Source organism: Anolis carolinensis, chromosome 1 (assembly GCF_035594765.1).
Source record: "Anolis carolinensis isolate JA03-04 chromosome 1, rAnoCar3.1.pri, whole genome shotgun sequence".
Classification (NCBI taxonomy): Eukaryota; Metazoa; Chordata; class Lepidosauria; order Squamata; family Dactyloidae; genus Anolis; species Anolis carolinensis.
Genome location: NC_085841.1, coordinates 75,981,840 through 75,999,701, shown reverse-complemented (window position 1 = coordinate 75,999,701; position 17,862 = coordinate 75,981,840). Strand labels below are relative to the sequence as shown.

The window sequence follows — 17,862 nt, the reverse complement described above, 5'->3', positions numbered from 1 at the left end:
AGCCCAAGGGTCCTCTGTACTAGTTAATAGATGCTCATCACAGTTTAAATTACCCTTCCTCCAATTTAAACCTGTGCAATTGGTCAAGATAAAGTACAGGGATAGTATTTTCTGTTAGCAAATGTCACATATGTGATGCTACATGTACATATCTACACATGCAGCCAACCAGCATGCACATACTTATGCATGCAGCAAAGGTTGGTTTCTCCTGATGTTAAGTCCCATCGTGACCAACTCTGGGGGTTGGTGCTCATCTCCATTTCTAAGCTGAAGAGCAGGCGTTGTCCATAGACATCTCCAGGTCATGTGGCAGGCAAAATGCTGTATTTATTTTGTGCCTAGAGACTACACACACCATTGGAAGGTTGCACTTTGCCGTTTTGAGCTATTAAACATTAGCTGAGGCTTAAGCCAAAAGATTTTGAGCTAGTTTACTAAATACGTATATTATTTATTTATTTCCAACATTTATATCCCGCCCTTCTTACCCGAAGGGATTCAGGGCGGCGTACAAAATTGGCAACAATTCGATGCCTACACATAATTAAAACAGCAATGATAATCCAATTAAAACAATTAAAACAATATAAAAATATAAAACATATGATTAAAATCCATTCATCCAAAATCCTCATGCTGTAGCCATGCTGTATATTGCCATCTTCTCCAATGCAGAATGGAGAAGATGACTTGATTAATCCAATTAAACTTGTAGTGATAATTTTCTCTCCCTGTTTTTTCCTTTGTCTTTCTCATTCTTTCTCACATACTGTTACACACAGTCTGACTTGGCCTTGGTGGTCCATGCCTTAGTTATCTCCAGGGTGGATTACTGCAATGCACTCTACGTGGGGATGCTTTTGAAGATGGTCTGGAAACTACAGCTGGTACAAAGATCAGTGGCCAGATTAATAATGGGAGCAAGTTATAGAGAGCGGCTGTCTTGTTTAAACAGCTCCACTGGCTACTGATAAGTTTCTGGGCCCAATTCAAGGTGCAGGTTATCACCTATAAAGCCTTAAACGGCTCTCAGCGATCGCCTCCTCCCCTACGAACCTACATGGACCCTAAGATCTTCTGGGGGGGGGGGTGTGCTCCTCTCGCTCCCTTCTCTGTCTCAAATGTGACTGGTGGGGACGAGGGAGAGGGCCTTCCCAGCAGTGGCCCCTCAGCTCTGGAACTCTCTCCCCAGGGAGATCAAGTTGGCTCCCTCTTTGCCCATCTTCCGCCCAGAATTGAAAACATGGTTGTTCCGGAGTGCGTTTGGATGAATAGGCCCATCAGACTGTTATCAGATTATTATTTGTCTATGTTTATAAAACCGTATGGCACTTTATCACCGTTCCTTATTCCATACGATACAGCACTTTAATGAATCTGTCCCCTTGTTCCTCCCTTATTCACTCTGATTTTACCTATGGACCCTTGAGCTTTGCACTGGTCACCTCTTGCCATGCGTAAAATTGATGCTCAGGCTTTTAAAGTAATTGTTTTGTTATGTCGTTTTTGCTTACAGTTGAATGTTAATTTTACTGTTAAATTTTGTGTATGTAATGCTATGCTATGTTGTTGTTCGGGCTTGTGCCTGTGTAAGCTGCCCCAAGTCCTGTCGGGGAGATGGTGGTGGGATACAAGAATAAAATTATTATTATTATTATTATTATTATTATTATTATTATTATTATTGTTATGTGTAAACAAAAACAGGCTAAGAATGGTGGAAATAAGAACACTGGGCATTTTTCAGATAGTATTAGCCTAGATGCAACAGGGAAAAGTCAGAGTATGGAGAGTTTCATTCCTGGCATCTGAGGCCCTTCCACACAGCCATATAAACCAGAATATCAAGGAAGAAAATACCTGCTTTGAACTGGGTTATCTGAGTCCACACTGCCACATATTCCAGTTCAAAGCAGAACATGTGGGATTTTATTCAGCTGTGTGGAAGGGGTCATAGTCAATTGTGTATCAATAGGATTTGTGTGAAGGCATTAACCCTTAAATGTTGGTCCATTTATGGAATACTTTAAAAACATGAGTGTGTAGCCTGGCACTAGTGAAGACATTTCTTCTTCTATTCCCCCAAAGGTCCTAAATATATCAAGGTTGAGGGAAACTTCAGAGTAACCAAATATTGAATGGGGCAGCTTTAATACTCCCAACCCACCTAAAGGGTTGGGACTCTGCTTGTTTTCTACTTGCCATCAAGTTGGCATTGACTTGTAGAATGATTTCTTTCTCTGAATGAGAGATCTCCATGAGTCCCATTCAGCTACAGCCCAGTCTTGGAGAGTCAAGACTATGGCTTCTTTTATTGCAACAATTTGTCTGTAATGAGACTTTCCTCTTCCTGTTTTTCTCTGTCCTACAATTTTCTGAGCATTATTGTCATTTCAAATGACTCATGCCATCTAATTATGTGTGCAAAGTATGATAGCATCTGTTTAGCCATTTCTACTGAAACTTCAAGCTTGATTTGCTCCAGGATCCATTTATTTGTCTTTTCAGTTATTCATGGTATCAACTGCACTCTCCTCCAGCACCACACTTCAAATGAGCTGATTTTCTTACTATCCAGCTTTCACAGTCTTAAATAACCATGGGCCCTTCCACACAGCCATACAACCCAGAATATCAAGGCAGATAATCCACAATATTTGCTTTGAACTGGGTTATCTGCGTCCACACTGCCATATCATCTAGTTCAATGTGGATTTCATACAGCTGTGTGGAAGGGGCCTAAGTCTCGAACAAGTTAAAAAGGAAGATTTGAGTTCTTAGTAACATCTCATTGTTAAATGTCATATTTTGTTGCTTGTCTCTTCATCCTTATCTCTACAGTAGCTTGCAGCATTATCTCACAAAACACATATGGTCTGGTCATACATGATCATGCAAATGCGCAGCTAACTTGGTAGATAGAATGGTGAGGTATGGGAGTGAAAATAATCTGCGAACAAGCTGCCCAGTTTAGTTCTGGGCTGGTTATCCAGATCCTTCACAGCTTAATAGTACCTTTACATATTTGTGTTTTGACTACAGCTGGAATATATTACCTTGAATTCTAGACAGAGAATAATGATGAAATAGAGATATTCAAAACAGGGTAAATAAATATGAGGGAGTAAGATGAAATATCTGTGAGTACAATAGGGCAACAAAAATAAAACAAAGTACAGTCTTTACAATAAAAAGCTAGTCAAAGTTATGAAAGTGGGCTAAGTATACTATGCATATAATGAGAAACAATATTTCTATGTCAGTGGGAAGGACTTATCAAGCCCGTGAAACTACAAAAACTGGAATAAACATAAGAAATGTCAGGGACAGGACACAGCTAAGCCTAGTATAAGCTGGTTTCAACTTTCAACCAGAGCGAGGGATAGAGATGTAAAGTGTTCCACTTAACATCAATCTCCTAGAATGTACTGAAAGACTAATTCAAAATAGAAATGGTTGTGTATTTTCTGAAATTTTAAAAGGTGAAAGAGATCCAAGTTTCATATGATTCCAATCAATATTCTGAAACACTAAAACTGAATTCTATGTCTTGAACATATATAATGAATATTTTGTCTGTTGTTTCAGTTAGACACATACATAGTCAAAACATTCTGCCCACTACCAATCCTGTTTTTAGCTTCTGAAATGTGAACAGACATTGCTCATATACAGAGGGCTCTTGTTATCTGCTGGGGTTTGGTTCTAGGGTTGCCCTGCCACCCCTCCCATGGATACCAAAATCCATGGATGCTCAAATGCCGTTATACACATGCAATAGTGTAATAAAATGGTGCTTCTTATATAAAGTGGCAAAATCAAGCTTTGCTTTTGGAATTTTTTGGAACAAACTAGTGAACCTGAAGCATGCGGGGAACCCTCAGTCATGATTACTAGACAAAATCTGAATCACAAATTGAAACTGAGCAGCCGATCAGTGACATGGATATAACAAATATACAAAGTGGAGCAGAGAAAATTCTGTGGGCACCAACACAAGCTGGAGTCTAGCTGAAGATGGATTTAACATTCAGAGCTGCGATTGTATCATAAGGCATACTTCTTAAGTCTACAAAAGCCGACCAACCTAGTTCAGCTCAGAGACACCTTGGGTAATTTGAAAATGAAATTTGAATCTGTTTTCTTTTTAAAATAGACTACATTAATTTCTGTTTGTGTAAGAACAAAAGAAAAGCATGATGATACCTGTAGATTCTGCTGATGTGTGGTCTTGTGGAAAATTTCTTGTGAACTACAATGTACATTACATTGGCATACTAAACTGATTCTGATTGTGCTGTAATCCCCTATTTGGAAGAAATGGACTTATTTTATAAATCATTTGACAATATTTTGGCACTCACAACAAGGCACTCTCCTTATCAGTTATGCATTAGAGCAATATGGAAATATTTATATTTACCATACTATTAGAAGGTCAATATATGGAATGTATTGTATGAGGGAGGCAAATCAGCATTGGAGGCATACACCACCCTTTATTATAAATATTTCAAAATGAAACCATGACAAGTAATATAATAGAAATATGGAATAGTAGATGAACATTGCAGGTTGTTGTTGTTGATTTATTAATTAACCGGCCACATACCATATGACCCTTGTATCCTTGGAGGATAAATTTTAGAACTTTGTATGGTTTAGTGAAATTGGGAAATAGCAAATCCTATTGAATGAATGACATCTGAGGACCTAGAAAATGCCTAGCAAAATTACTGGGCCATACTGCATAAATGCAATAAATAAGCAAGCAAATATTAAAAGCATACTCCTTATCTTTCTAATTCTACCTGAAGTTTATCTTTACTTTCACCTGTCACTTATTATCAGTAATGGACTCACAGAGAGTTAACATGAATGTGTGAACTTAATCTACACCTCTGATCACATTTTTCTGTTTAAAAATAATATTGATAGGCATGCTTCCAGTTAAGCACATTTCCTGTATGTTATTTTGGGGGATTCAAAGTCCAGAAATCCTCCAGCTGACATGCCCAGTGGATATGCTGACTCCAGGCAAACAAATCCACACTTTTAGTCATGTACTGTGGCTGACAGCTCTCATATCAGTGGAGTGAATCTGTACCAGGTCTCATCCTGAATTGTAAAGGAAGAATCCAACGCGCAGAACTACACAAATATGATATTACATGGATGAAATACATTTTTTTCACAGTGTTCTCAGTGGCAGGGTAATATAAAATTCCAAATCTTCTGAAAAACGGATGCAATCTTTTGTGAGACTGTTGTAAATTTTATCCTTGAGAATAGTAACTTTTAAGTATGTTTTCTTTTTACCTGTGACTTCCTCTTGCTTTATATACCTGTGTTGTGATTTTATTGTTGTATGCCAATAAAGGCGGTGTGTGTGCGCACAGAACCAATTTTGAGAATAGTTCTTCTAAAGTAGTAATTCCAAACCATTGGGCCTCCAGGTGTTTTGGACTTCAGCTCCTACAATTCCTAACAGCTGGTTAGCTATCTGGGATTTCTGGAAGTTGAAGTCCGAAACACTTGGAGGCCAAAGTTTGGGAACCACTGTTCTAATGTCTGGATTAATTTCTAGAGGAGATTCAGCTCCCTAAAGGTAAGGAGAACCATAGATATCACTGGCTGGAAGAGTCTGGGAATTGTAGTCCAGAAAGTAACCTTTCCAGCTTGTATAATAACCTTTTTGTGACTATACCTGAGAGTTTTTCTATGCCAAGAGTTTGTTCAATAATTCTGCTACAGGCTTGTTTTTTCTCAATGGTCAGTACCTCCCCTGTATCTGCTAGGAATACTTTACCAGACTTTCCATGCATATCCGAAACCATGGATATTTGCACAGGATGACAAAGAGAGGCCCACACATTTTGTGTGTGTGTGCAAGTGATATTTTTTTCAGTGTGAGTAAGGACATCATCAGATGATAGTGGGGAAAATCATGGGGCAGCATAGGGAACCATTTTGCTGTGTACTGTACCGCTGGGGTCTGTGGCATCCCTTCCCATGATAGTTCCTTGCTGTCCTTACTTTTACTTTAAGTAAGTAAAAGTAAGTAAAGTAAGTAAGTGTCCCCCACTTCCTCTTTGACTTTTTTGCCATTTTTCTATCAGGAGTCAGGTGTACACCTGCCTCCTCTGGGCTCCTCTTTTGTAGCACTGTCAACACGGAGTCCCACGGAATCCTGCTGAAAGTCGCCCTGTGTCATGTGATGGGCTTTGGGGGACTCCGTGCCAGCAGAAGAGAGAAGCGGGGAGAAGACGCTTCTCTCCATGCATATGATGAGGTGGTAAGTGAAACCATGGATGCCAAATCTGGAGATAAGGGTCTTGTATGACAATCTAAAAATATACACTTCATTTAGACAGTTCACAGAAGTTTCATGTTGAAATACTTGTGGCTGTGGAAGAGATTAGAGACTTGCACAAATTAGGCCTTTCACTCCTAAGTCAGCCAAACAATTTTGCTCAAAACCCTTTTTAAGCATCCATTGCTCCTTTAAATTGCGTAGACTCAACGCGTTAGCTGATTTTCTGCCTCACTAGCTTTGTTTATGTCCAAGGTAATATTAAAACGACTGGCTCAAGTTTCAGGCAGAAATGGGAAGATCATGTGACAGATGGGAAGGGCTTAGGAAACAGTAGGAAACTAATCTTTTTCAGGGCCACTTCAGGCAAGTATCATACTACTTCAGCAGCAGGAGAGTGGAGGGTGTAACGACGACAGCCTAATAAAACATATTCTGTGCCCCCACAAGGTTTTCTTGCCTGTCACTGAAACTAACTTTTACTAGCATTTCGGAGGGCATGCATGCCTATTTGAATGTATATTTAGCACGATGCATTTCCTTCCTGCTCCTCATTTAGTCTCTTTTTAAGAAGCTCAACTGCTTCACAATTTATAGCATAAGAAGCGAAATTCAGCTGGACCAGATTAATATTTTCCTGGCAAATTAATCAGAGTGTCAACAGCTCTTCCTCATATATCTCCTAGCTGTAGTGGTAAGTTAAAAATCAAGCTGCCTCTAGTGTGAAGAGAGAAATGGAAAAAATTGGATTCACTGGGCCTTTGGGTTTATGATAGATTTTTCCAATCTCTAGCATACGGTGGTGCTAGTACTTTATTTTTCAGTAACTGTGTTGCTTCATTTGACGGTCATATCAGGCTCCTACTAGCTGCCTGCAAGCGGATCTCATCATAGCTACAAATCCAAGCATACATACAGCAGAAATCCCTCAATAGGAAAGACATCTTCATATCTTATGCTATTCCTTTATGTCTCAAAATGAGAAGACCAGCTGCAACTCATTGATCCTGCCAAAGTAGGTAACCATCTTTCGTTCTCGGATTGTTGTGGTACTTAGCTTAATTGCCCACCTTGGAGTTTTATAGGAAATATCTAGTTACTCGTCTTCTCATAGCAGTGAATGACTCCCCAAACTGTGTAGAGTTTGGTCATTATGTTGTTTTGTGGAATCTGTGTGTCAGATTGTGACAGTTTGGACTGTCACTCTCAGGGGATGCAAACAGAAAATAACTGCTTCCTTTTTTTAAGTTACAAAAATGACAACATTGTGGGCCGAATATCTATTTACAAAACTTCCAGTTGAAGTAGTGTATTGTAGGGTTTCCTGTTGGAAGTACACAGAGCTTCCCATTCAATTGATTATGAGTGAAACCAAAAACAAATAGACCATTTTCCCTTTCAAGGAATGAGCGACTTTTAAAGTCTGTCTCTCTCTCTCTCTCCGTAGGCATCTTTAAGTACATCACTCCATATGCCACTCAGCAGAAACAATATTTTATATTTTTCAGTTTTGTTGGCTTTAAACACTTTTAGCAGATGTCCTGAATGAAATTTGTAACAAGTAAGCAGGACACAGTTTTAAATATTTTGCTTTAAGTGCAAGAGGCAATCCAAAATTTCTTTTCTTCTTTTTTTTAACCAAAACGGCAAACTCTCATTTTTGGATTAAGCAGGATCTTTGTGATATTATGAGTAGGACTATTAGTCACTTGGCTGTCAAAATTCAAGTGCCTCTTGGGGCAAAGAACTATTCAGTCTCCAGGGTCAAGTTGGGACTGCAGTTAATTGTGTAACTTCCCATTAAAGAAGGCAACATTCTTTTATATTAAAATTAAATAGCGTTGGATTGTTTTCATTTTAAAACATTCATTGCAGGTAGGATTTGGGTAGCAGCCCTATGCATGCTTCCTTAAAAGAACATTTTGTGAACTTAGAGAGACTTTCTACTGAGTAAATAGGCACATGGTTGTGATATAAATCAGAATAAACCCTTAAAATATTTTAAAATATCTGTATTTAGAAGGATGCAGAGAAGAGATAGATATTGAACCAGGTTGCAATATCAAGTTGAGGCATTTAGCTCCCTGTCAGTTTAAATCTGTAAAGTTTGATCCTTTCAGAAAAATATTGTATTTGCTTAAGACAATTAAATGCAAATTGAGTATCCCTTATATGAAATGCTTGGGGCCAAAAGTGTTTTGGATTTTCTATTTCTTCAGATTTTGGAATCCCTACATTTGCATATACATACATAATGAGATTTCTTGGAGATGGAACCCAAGTCTAAACACAACTTTAACTTATATGCCATATACACTTTATTCATATAGTCTGAAGGTAATGTCATGCACAACATTTTAAATCATTTTGTGCATGAAGCAAAATTTCTGTTTGCACTGAACCATCAAAAAGCAAAGATGTTACTATCTCAGCCACCCATGTGGACAATTTTAGATTTCATAGTATTTTTGATTTTGGAATTCCAGCTAAGGGATGCTCAGTCTGTACTTTGTGGTGCAAAACATTTATCTTTGTAGAAGCAAATTACTTACTGTCTATTCGGTTCACTTTCCAGTATTAGAATTAAGAGTTGTTTGAAAACTACATGCAGCACTTTTCTTCTGTCAAATTGCTTCAGGATGAGTGAATTTTCCCTCCCTTAGTTAGCTTGGCAGTCTGTGTTATCCTGTGAAATAGAAAAGAAGATAATTTTAACAGAATAAAGCACATTGTATAGTAAAAATAGTCTGGCTATATCATCTAATTTATATTTATCAAAATATTTAAGTCAGTCTTATCCTCATGCATAAGGCCAAAATAGTAAAATATAAAGTGTGATCATCTTTAAAAATGCAGTTTAAAAGATGTTTCCGTGACAAGGGAGGGCAAATGTGGCTGGGTTCAATGTTTGCCCTACCATCTTCAGGCATTTGTCAGCTTTTTTTCTTGAATGCACTGGTATGGGGAAAACAAATTTTCATTTAAAATATTTTGCAGATTTTTTTGGGTGCAGGGACTTGATGGGACTGGGGGCACAAAAAGTGTTCGGGGCTGCACCTTTCCTATTCCACTCTATTCTGTAGGCACAAATTGTCCTTGAAAGGAATGGAAAAGTTATCCTTGTCATACTTGGCAGAATGGTTCCTGAAAAATTGTGGACACATTTTTGAGGTTAGCTGTATAACTGAATAAATATACAATTTTGGAAGAAAACCTTTTGCCTTGACTTTATGAGGAAGATAGGCCTGTAGCTGTTAAAAAGATTTAGTATCCTAAATTTCATTCCAAATTAGCACAGACCCATTTAATCAGTTGCTAAAAGGTAAGTCAACATTTATGTAAATTCCAGTGGTTCAAATTGGAACTAAGTAGCTGGATTTATACCAGTTTATCTTTTGTGCACAAAACAGTCTTATATCTTGCTAAACTAGTCCATTTAGGGAAGTAGTAGGACAATAATTCTTGGGGGGTCTTTCATAATACTGGCCAGTTACATTCAGGTGCAAAGCAACAGCAAGTGCACTCCCACTGAAGAGATTTGTTTTATGACTTCATCACATACAGTTTTCTCCGTGTTTTTGAACACTTAAAATGGCCACCCACTGAGCCCATCAGACGACGCATGGTCATCTCACAGGTGTCAAGTCTGTCCCACTTTTTAGAGTGTTCATTAAATCAACAATCCAGAATTTGAAAGTCAAGCAACTTTATTTTTGTTTCCCCACATAGAGATGGGCAAAATTGGCAGATATCAAGTGAGATGGGAATCCCACTTGTCCACTTGTAATCAATACGATGATGTCATGTGGGTGGAGCAGAGATGGCTAGTAATGCTCCCTTTTTTCCGTCATAAACATTTGGGCACCAGGGAGGAAGGATTGGTAATTTATTTCTTCTTTCAATTTCTTCAACTGAGCAATTTCACAAATATTCTAATGCACTTCTCTTACATTGCCTTTTTCACAGGTATCCCAACTGTAGCTTGTGTTCAAAAAATGAAAATAATTTATTTTTGTTTGGGAGGGAGAGAAGTTAGATTTTTGACATTTTGTGCTATTTTTGGAGCTCCTGGTGGTGCAGTGGGTTAAACCGTTGAGCTGCTGAACTTGCTGACTGAAAGGTCAGTGGTTCGAATCCAGGGAGCAGGGTGAGTTCCCACTCTTAGCCCCAGCTTCTGCCAACCTAGCAGTTTGAAAGCATGCAAATGTGAGTAGATCAATCCAGTATTTTTTATATAATAGGTGGGATGGAAAATATGCTAATTTTAAAGAAAGTGGAATGGCAGAAAACATGATGGGGTAGGATAAACATTTATTTAATTTCACAATGGGCCGTCCTGAAGCACCATGGTAAAACTATGATCCCTCCCACTTTCTTACTGTGATGGGATGAAGTCCTTAGTGTTATGAACTTATTGTGTTCAGATGGCTTTAATTTGGAAAATTGAATCACCTTCTCCAGCAGTTGTAAGCCATGTAGTCCAGATGCGGCTAGTCTTTCCACTCACACTGATCGCTCACTGAGTCTGAGTGTGTGATGAAGTCATAAAACAAAGTCTCTTCAGCAGGAGTGCACTTGCTTAGTGAGACAGCTGTTCCTTTGCAGCTGAAGTTGAAATGCCCAGTCTGGATTTCTAGCTCACAGGACAATGGGGTGAGTAGCATGCATACCCAATATATTTCTCATATACTGTATATGTAATTGCTCCACAGAGCAATGAGACATCCAGTGCACAATTATATGCACTGACACCATATGTTTAATTTATCTATTGCATTTTCTTCTACTTTGTCATAACAATTTAATTGTGCATCCTGCTACTATTCTGTATGGTGATTTCTGTCTCCTGGTTAATACTCAGGTGTTGCCAGCCTGGCATGTGACTGTTTCATTTCTTCCAGTTAAAGAAGCAAAGTATATTCAGTGCCTAAAAGAGGTAGATAATATTTAATCAAAGAAGCCATGGCTCTGCATTTGCTAAACTTGTAATGATAAGATGTCTTAAAGACCTCTCATTCATAGGGTCACCATAAGTTGAAGCAATTAAAATTACACCAAGAGAGTCATAATTAGAGTCAATTTTATTACACTATCAGGAAATATATGAATGTTGTAGTCCTTTATTCATCCTGGAGTAAACACCACTTTACCTCATGGATTTTAGTTCTGAGTATTCAAAGACATAGCCATGTTAGTCTTTGAGACGAACCAAGAAAAAGATGTTTCTAGCATAAGCTTTTGTGGACACTAGTCTACTTCATATGTTAGATCATTCTCCCCAATAATGCTATAGGAATCCTTTATATATTTTTCATTCTGAATATACTGTATATGGATAGGGCTGTACTATTAAAGATTTGCTAAATTAATCTCCATAGTTGTGAATACTATCAATTTAGCATTCCTCAATGTTTGTCTTTTACTTTAAAAAGCACAACCTTTTGAATTAAATATCTATACGAATATTTAATATCTATACATGTCTAGCAATAAAGGTAAAGGTTTCCCCTGAAGCTAAGTCCAGTCGTGACCGACTCTGGGGGTTGGTGCTCATCTCCATTTCTAGGCTGAAGAACCGGCGTTGTCCATAGACATCTCCAAGGTCATGTGGCTGGCATGACTGCATGGAGTGCTGTGAGGGTCTAGCAATACACTTTTTATTCAGAAACAACATGGGTGGAGGAATGGAATTTAATGACCTGCATCTAATGTCTAAAATGTGGCTGACAAGCAATCTCCATCTAGGCTAGTCTTATCACAGGGCAGCCTCAGACAGCAGGTACTGCAAAACATTCATGTTAGCCTCTGAAATGTTCCTTGTAAAATTTTCTGCTTTGTCCTCTAGAGGACAAAACTGTGTGTGCAGCATTACCTTCCACCTCACCAGTCTGTTGCCTTCAGGGGTGATGAAGGATGATGCTTCTTCATTGCAAGGGCTGATATGAGAACTAACTTCTAGTCCAGACTGCTTCTGTGTTCAGGAAGGTTAAGCAGTGATAACTTATCCTTCATTCCAGATAGCAAAATGAGACTGTATCACTTCATACTTAAGCATGTTTGATCTACTTAAGCATGTTTGATCTTCTTGTATTCCACTTGTGTAAAAACAAAACAAAACCCTGAGGCACAATTCTCTCTGACATGCAAGCTTTATATGTAAAGGAGTTTTTATGTAACCCCTGCTGGAAACATACAGCACCCCAAGACAAATGATGTACCTTCCTAAGAGTTGTGCTTCATGTGTCTTCAAATCTTGCCGTTTAGTTCCCAACAAAAGTTTTAGAAGAGGGCTGATTTAAAACAGTTTAATGCATTCAGGTATGTGCTGTATGTTGAATCCATTTAAGTCTGGAATGTTTTTCTGGGATTCCAAATAGTATTTTAGATTTCTGTAATGCTTTGAAACCTCTAAGTTTGTTCACTTGGGTGATTTAATGTTTAATTCCTTCCACTTCATGAGTTACTTCATGTTCTTTACAGAAGACAGAAGGGTTGAAATAAAATGTTTGATCTCATAACAGTGATGTCACATTCTTCACAGATATTTTTCAAGCTCCCACACATGGGTAGTATATTTATCAGAGCTGGTCCAGCACTGTGTCTAATAGGTGCCTCTGGCTGTTCTGATTTTACCAGGGACAAAAATCCAGCTTTGAATATCCCTAAAGAAGCTATCTAAAGAGCATGCTACATTTTTTTAACCAATGCAGGGTCTGTGCCATTCAGATAGTCTTCCTATCTCCTGAATTGTATTAAAAGTTTCATGTTATTTGTACCCATTGTGTCAAAACATTTAAATGAAAGTCTGTTAATGTCCTGATGAAAAGTTTCTACTTACTAAGTCCTAAAAAATAATAACAAATATCTAATACTCTGGCAATGATTTATTTATTTATTTACTCTATTTATACCCCGCCGTTCTCTACCTCGAAGGGGACTTAAGGCGGCTTATATAGAGGCAATTATTAAATGCCTTAAACACATAAAATTCCAAAAATTACAGTTAAAACGATGTTCTAGGAGCTAACCTCTGGATATATATTTTTGCCTATAATTCCAATGGTCTCTGTGTGGTGGTGAATGTATTGTCCATATTTGTACTTATTTGATGGACCTTAAAGGAATGAAAACCACAATGGTTTCACAGAGTTACCATGGGGAAAAGGTGTCTCAACTGAAGCTTTATTACCAATCCTTGTTTCCAAAATAAGACAAATTTTTCCAAAACAAATTATCACAGGGACACTGGAGTTGCACATTTTACTTACATACAAATTCAACTTGAGAACAAACCTACAGAACCTGTCTTGTTCATAACTTTGGGACTGTCTGTATGACAGAGGATAGTGGTGCCTGTACATAAGTGCATGCAAGTAAAGTTATGCTTATAGAAGTAGATCACAAGATTTGAGATTTTTGTTTTTTAGAGTATAGTCTTTCAGTTGTCTTCTTTGTGTGTCAACCAGGGATGACTTATTTTCCCATGAGATTTTTCACCACCTGTGCTCAAGAGAGCTACAGTATGAGGGAAGAGATTGGGGGAGAAATGCGAGGATGTTATTGGCGGGCATTTTCAGTGGCCCTCTCAGGCTATGCAGCCCTTCTTCTCCAAGGAGGTCTTCCCATAGTCAACCAGAAGACTGGCAATATTATCAGTGGCAGAGAAAGAGCCAACTGAAAGAATGGAGCAGTTCTCTCTCCGCTTCTTGGAATTCACAGAAGAATTTGAATAAAGCTCTGGATCACCTTTTTTCCATTTTATATTGTCAAAGTTGCAATTGCTGCATGGATGTCATTTTTTAGTTCACCTACAAACCTACCATTCAGTGGGCAAAGAATGGATCCTCCTGTGCCCTATCCCATCGGGCCTCCTTCTATAGGTAGTCAAAATGGCTAAGGTCCAGCAGAGCCAGTAGTAGGTCAACTGAGGCTTGGCTGCACCCAAACGTCTCTTATCTAACATTTTTCAAAATTATGTAGAACTACCGACACCCTGGCCTAACAGTTTGTTGGGATTGCAGCTATGAGAAATCTAGATCTGGTGTCACTTGGCTCTGTGCTTTGCTAACCCACTTTTGCCACGTTTTAAAAACTCTTTTGCCACCACATCTTATGCAGCAGAGCAGCACTGTCAGGAGACTGGTCTGTCAGCAGATGACATTTTGGACAGCAGAAAAAGCTTGAGTCTTATCCTGCCTCTTCTAAAGCTGACATATAGCTTAGTTAAGATTTCACTGCTACTCTGTTAACTTGTTTTGGAAATTAGTTTATCCATCTTTTAAAAAAAACCAATGACAATATAAAATAACTCATGTATAGTCTGGGTTATAATTTCTACCTGGTTGTACTGGTGTTAAGGATTAATCTTCTTCAGAAGAGGAAGGGGAGCAGGAAAGTGTTCATGAATCGGAGGGTGAGTTGGAATCTGAGGAGGAGATTCTACAAGTACCCACATTCCAGGATAGGTGAAAGGAAACAGAGCAAAGACGTCATTCAGCTAGAATAGCTGCCAGAAATGCAGTTGAGTAATTGGGAACTGCCCTAGCAGCTGTAAGGGGACTCAAGGCTATAAAGCAGAAGCAGGTCCATTCAGCTTTTGCTGGTAACAAACTGACTCTAATGCCTAAGCCTTCACTCCCCTTGTGCTTGCTTCAAGTCTGCATCTGGGAAACTGCTCCCAAGGATTTATTGCTGTTTCTTTGTCTGAAGTAAGACTGCTATTTGATTTGGGAATTTATCAGAGACTAAGAACTGTGTTTGCTGTAAGACTTCCTTGCTTTCTTTTGCATTGTACCCCTGAGTGTGCTGTTCTTTATGTTTTACTGAAGTAAAGCAGTTTTCATTTACTTACCACATTGTTTTAAGACTGTTCTTGAAAGACAAAATAGGACAATAGGTATGTGCGATCCAGAAAAAAAATGGTTCTAAACTCTTTTCTAAAGTAGGGGGCGTGGCGCTTCATTTCTAAACTCATTTCTGAATTTTGAAGGCAAAAAGTTCAAAAATTTCCGAAACTTCCAAATATTTGTAATTACTTCATTAATGGCAGACGTGCATGTGCAATAGGGAAAAACAGCACTGATGAGGGGAACTTTAGGGGATTCTCCTGCCCTTGTTTTTGAACTATCCTGATGAAACTTGCTATAGTGATAGAACACATATACAACTGTTAGCTCACCAAATTTCAGAATGTTCAATGTATCCTCAGATTTTTGGCGAATTTTCATAGTTTTTATAATTTTTTTAAAAAATTACAGAAATCTGTTCCTGGTTTAAAAGTGTTATTTCCTGTTTCATTGGGTTGTCTTTCCTTTGAAAGTCATTGTTATACTTCAGAAACTTTGTTTTTGTGGCTGAAACTGTTAAATTTGCAGAGACTCAACAAAGGAAAATGTACTATTTATAGGATGACATCCCTTGTGCAAAGACAAAGTTTTGGTAGTGTAATAAAGTTTTGCCATGTTTTTGTGACAGAACCAATTAGGAAATGACATTTATCAACCAGGAACAGAAATCATAGCACACCATCAAACCACTCATAGAATCATAGAATCATAGAATAGTAGAGTTGGAAGAGACCACATGGGCCATCTAGTCCAACCCCCTGCTAAGAAGCAGGAAATCGCATTCAAAGCACCCCCGACAGATGGCCATCCAGCCTCTGCTTAAAAGCCTCCAAGGAAGGAGCCTCCACCACGGCCCCGGGGAGAGAGTTCCACTGTCGAACAGCTCTCACAGTGAGGAAGTTCTTCCTGATGTTCAGGTGGAATCTCCTTTCCTGTAGTTTGAAGCCATTGTTCCGTGTCCTAGTCTGCAGGGCAGCAGAAAACAAGCTTGCTCCCTCTTCCCTATGACTTCCCTTCACGTATTTGTACATGGCTATCATGTCTCCTCTCAGCCTTCTCTTCTGCAGGCTAAACATGCCCAGCTCTTTAAGCCGCTCCTCATAGGGCTTGTTCTCCAGACCCTTAATCATTTTAGTCGCCCTCCTCTGGACGCTTTCCAGCTTGTCAACATCTCCCTTCAACTGTGGTGCCCAAAATTGGACACAGTATTCCAGGTGTGGTCTGACCAAGGCAGAATAGAGGGGGAGCATAACTTCCCTGGATCTAGACGCTATTCCCCTATTGATGCAGGCCAGAATCCCATTGGCTTTTTTAGCAGCCGCATCACATTGCTAAAAAAGCAACTCCTGCCAGATGTTCATCAGCCTCAGAATAAGGAAATCTGTTCCTGGTTTGAAAGTGTTATTTCCAGCATTCCCTTTATTTACACAGAAAAGGGTACAGGAATGATGGGAGACACGCTGCTTTGGTGCAGCTGGTGGCCAAACACACACAACAGGCTGAGGGCTTGAACCCAGAGAATGAGATGCAGTAATTTGCCAGGCAGACACAGGCAGGGCTTGTGGCCAAACGTTGCTGTACTCCCCAAAATGGAGGGAGAGAACAGCCTTCTCTTTATACAGAAGATGGGAGATGCAGTACTACATTGCCAGGCAAGCAGCACGCGGCTTGTGTGTGGCCTGGCCAGTGCACAGGTACAGCAAAGAAACTGCATCAGATTTTAAAAACAAAACAACCCCTTTCCCCCAAAAAGTCCCACCCACACTTTTGTCTCCCATAATAAATGCCTTCTCTTTGTTTCACTCCTTTCTTCTTTCTTTTTGCAGCAGCAGCAAAAAACTGACCAACTACCCTTGTCCCTTCCCCGGCCGGAATGAGGCTTAAAGGCATGGGGGAGGAGTTTTAAGCAGGATGTCCAAAACCCCTCCCCTTACACAAACATCAGCACTGATTGGGAAGGAAGGCAAGCCCAGGCTAGGCTGCTCCTCCCTGCAAACAAAGTTTGGTTGCATTAAAAACGTTTTCTCATATATCCGAGGTACTTCCATTAAATCAATGGGCGCTAATGCTTCAAATTTGAAAGTTAATTCCAAGGCACCAAATAGTGTCAGAACCCCCTTCAGAACCCCAAAAAGATCCAATTTAATTCCAAGTTAGGATAATTCCGAGGAAATTGCACATGCCTAGTACTGAAGTGCACATAATATCACAATCTTGTTGATCAGTGAGGTAGTCTAAAAAGCCTTACCTAGCTCAAATCCATCAACATTTGCTGTCTCATCAGTGAATTAAACAGAACAATTTTCTATCATTATTATTATACAACAAAGTAAAATGTTAACAAACCACAGATCTTCAAAAATTTAGTTATAAATCATATATAAAACCTTTTATTGCTTGGAAGATAATATTCCATATATATCTACTATTTTAAAAGATACAAAAGCTTAGTTTTCTTAATAAGGGCAAATTTCAATGATGTTCAAGCCAAGTATGATCAAATCATTCTTGGCAAATATATTTTTGGTGGATGAACGCAAATATTCAGGACAATGAGATTCAATCTCCAGAAGGAGACATCTGTGATTTAAGCTTTGCAAAGCTGGAAAGTCTTCTTGGAGTACAGATCTTTTTTAACCAAATCAAGCAAAAGGTAGGAAAAGGTTTAAGATATCCTCAATGCAGAGTATAAAAACACTT

General features: G+C 38.9%; 1 protein-coding gene across 2 annotated transcripts in view; it reads left to right on the top strand.

Moving 5' to 3' along the window:
• Nucleotides 1-7,086: 7,086 nt before the first annotated feature.
• esr1 (estrogen receptor 1) overlaps nucleotides 7,087-17,862 on the top strand; it is a 267,379-nt gene continuing 256,603 nt past the window's right edge. For both annotated transcript variants that reach the window (XM_062956966.1, XM_062980464.1), the window contains exon 1: nucleotides 7,087-7,331. The gene's annotated coding sequence lies outside the window, so the exon portion shown is untranslated. The remainder of the gene's footprint in view (nucleotides 7,332-17,862) is intronic.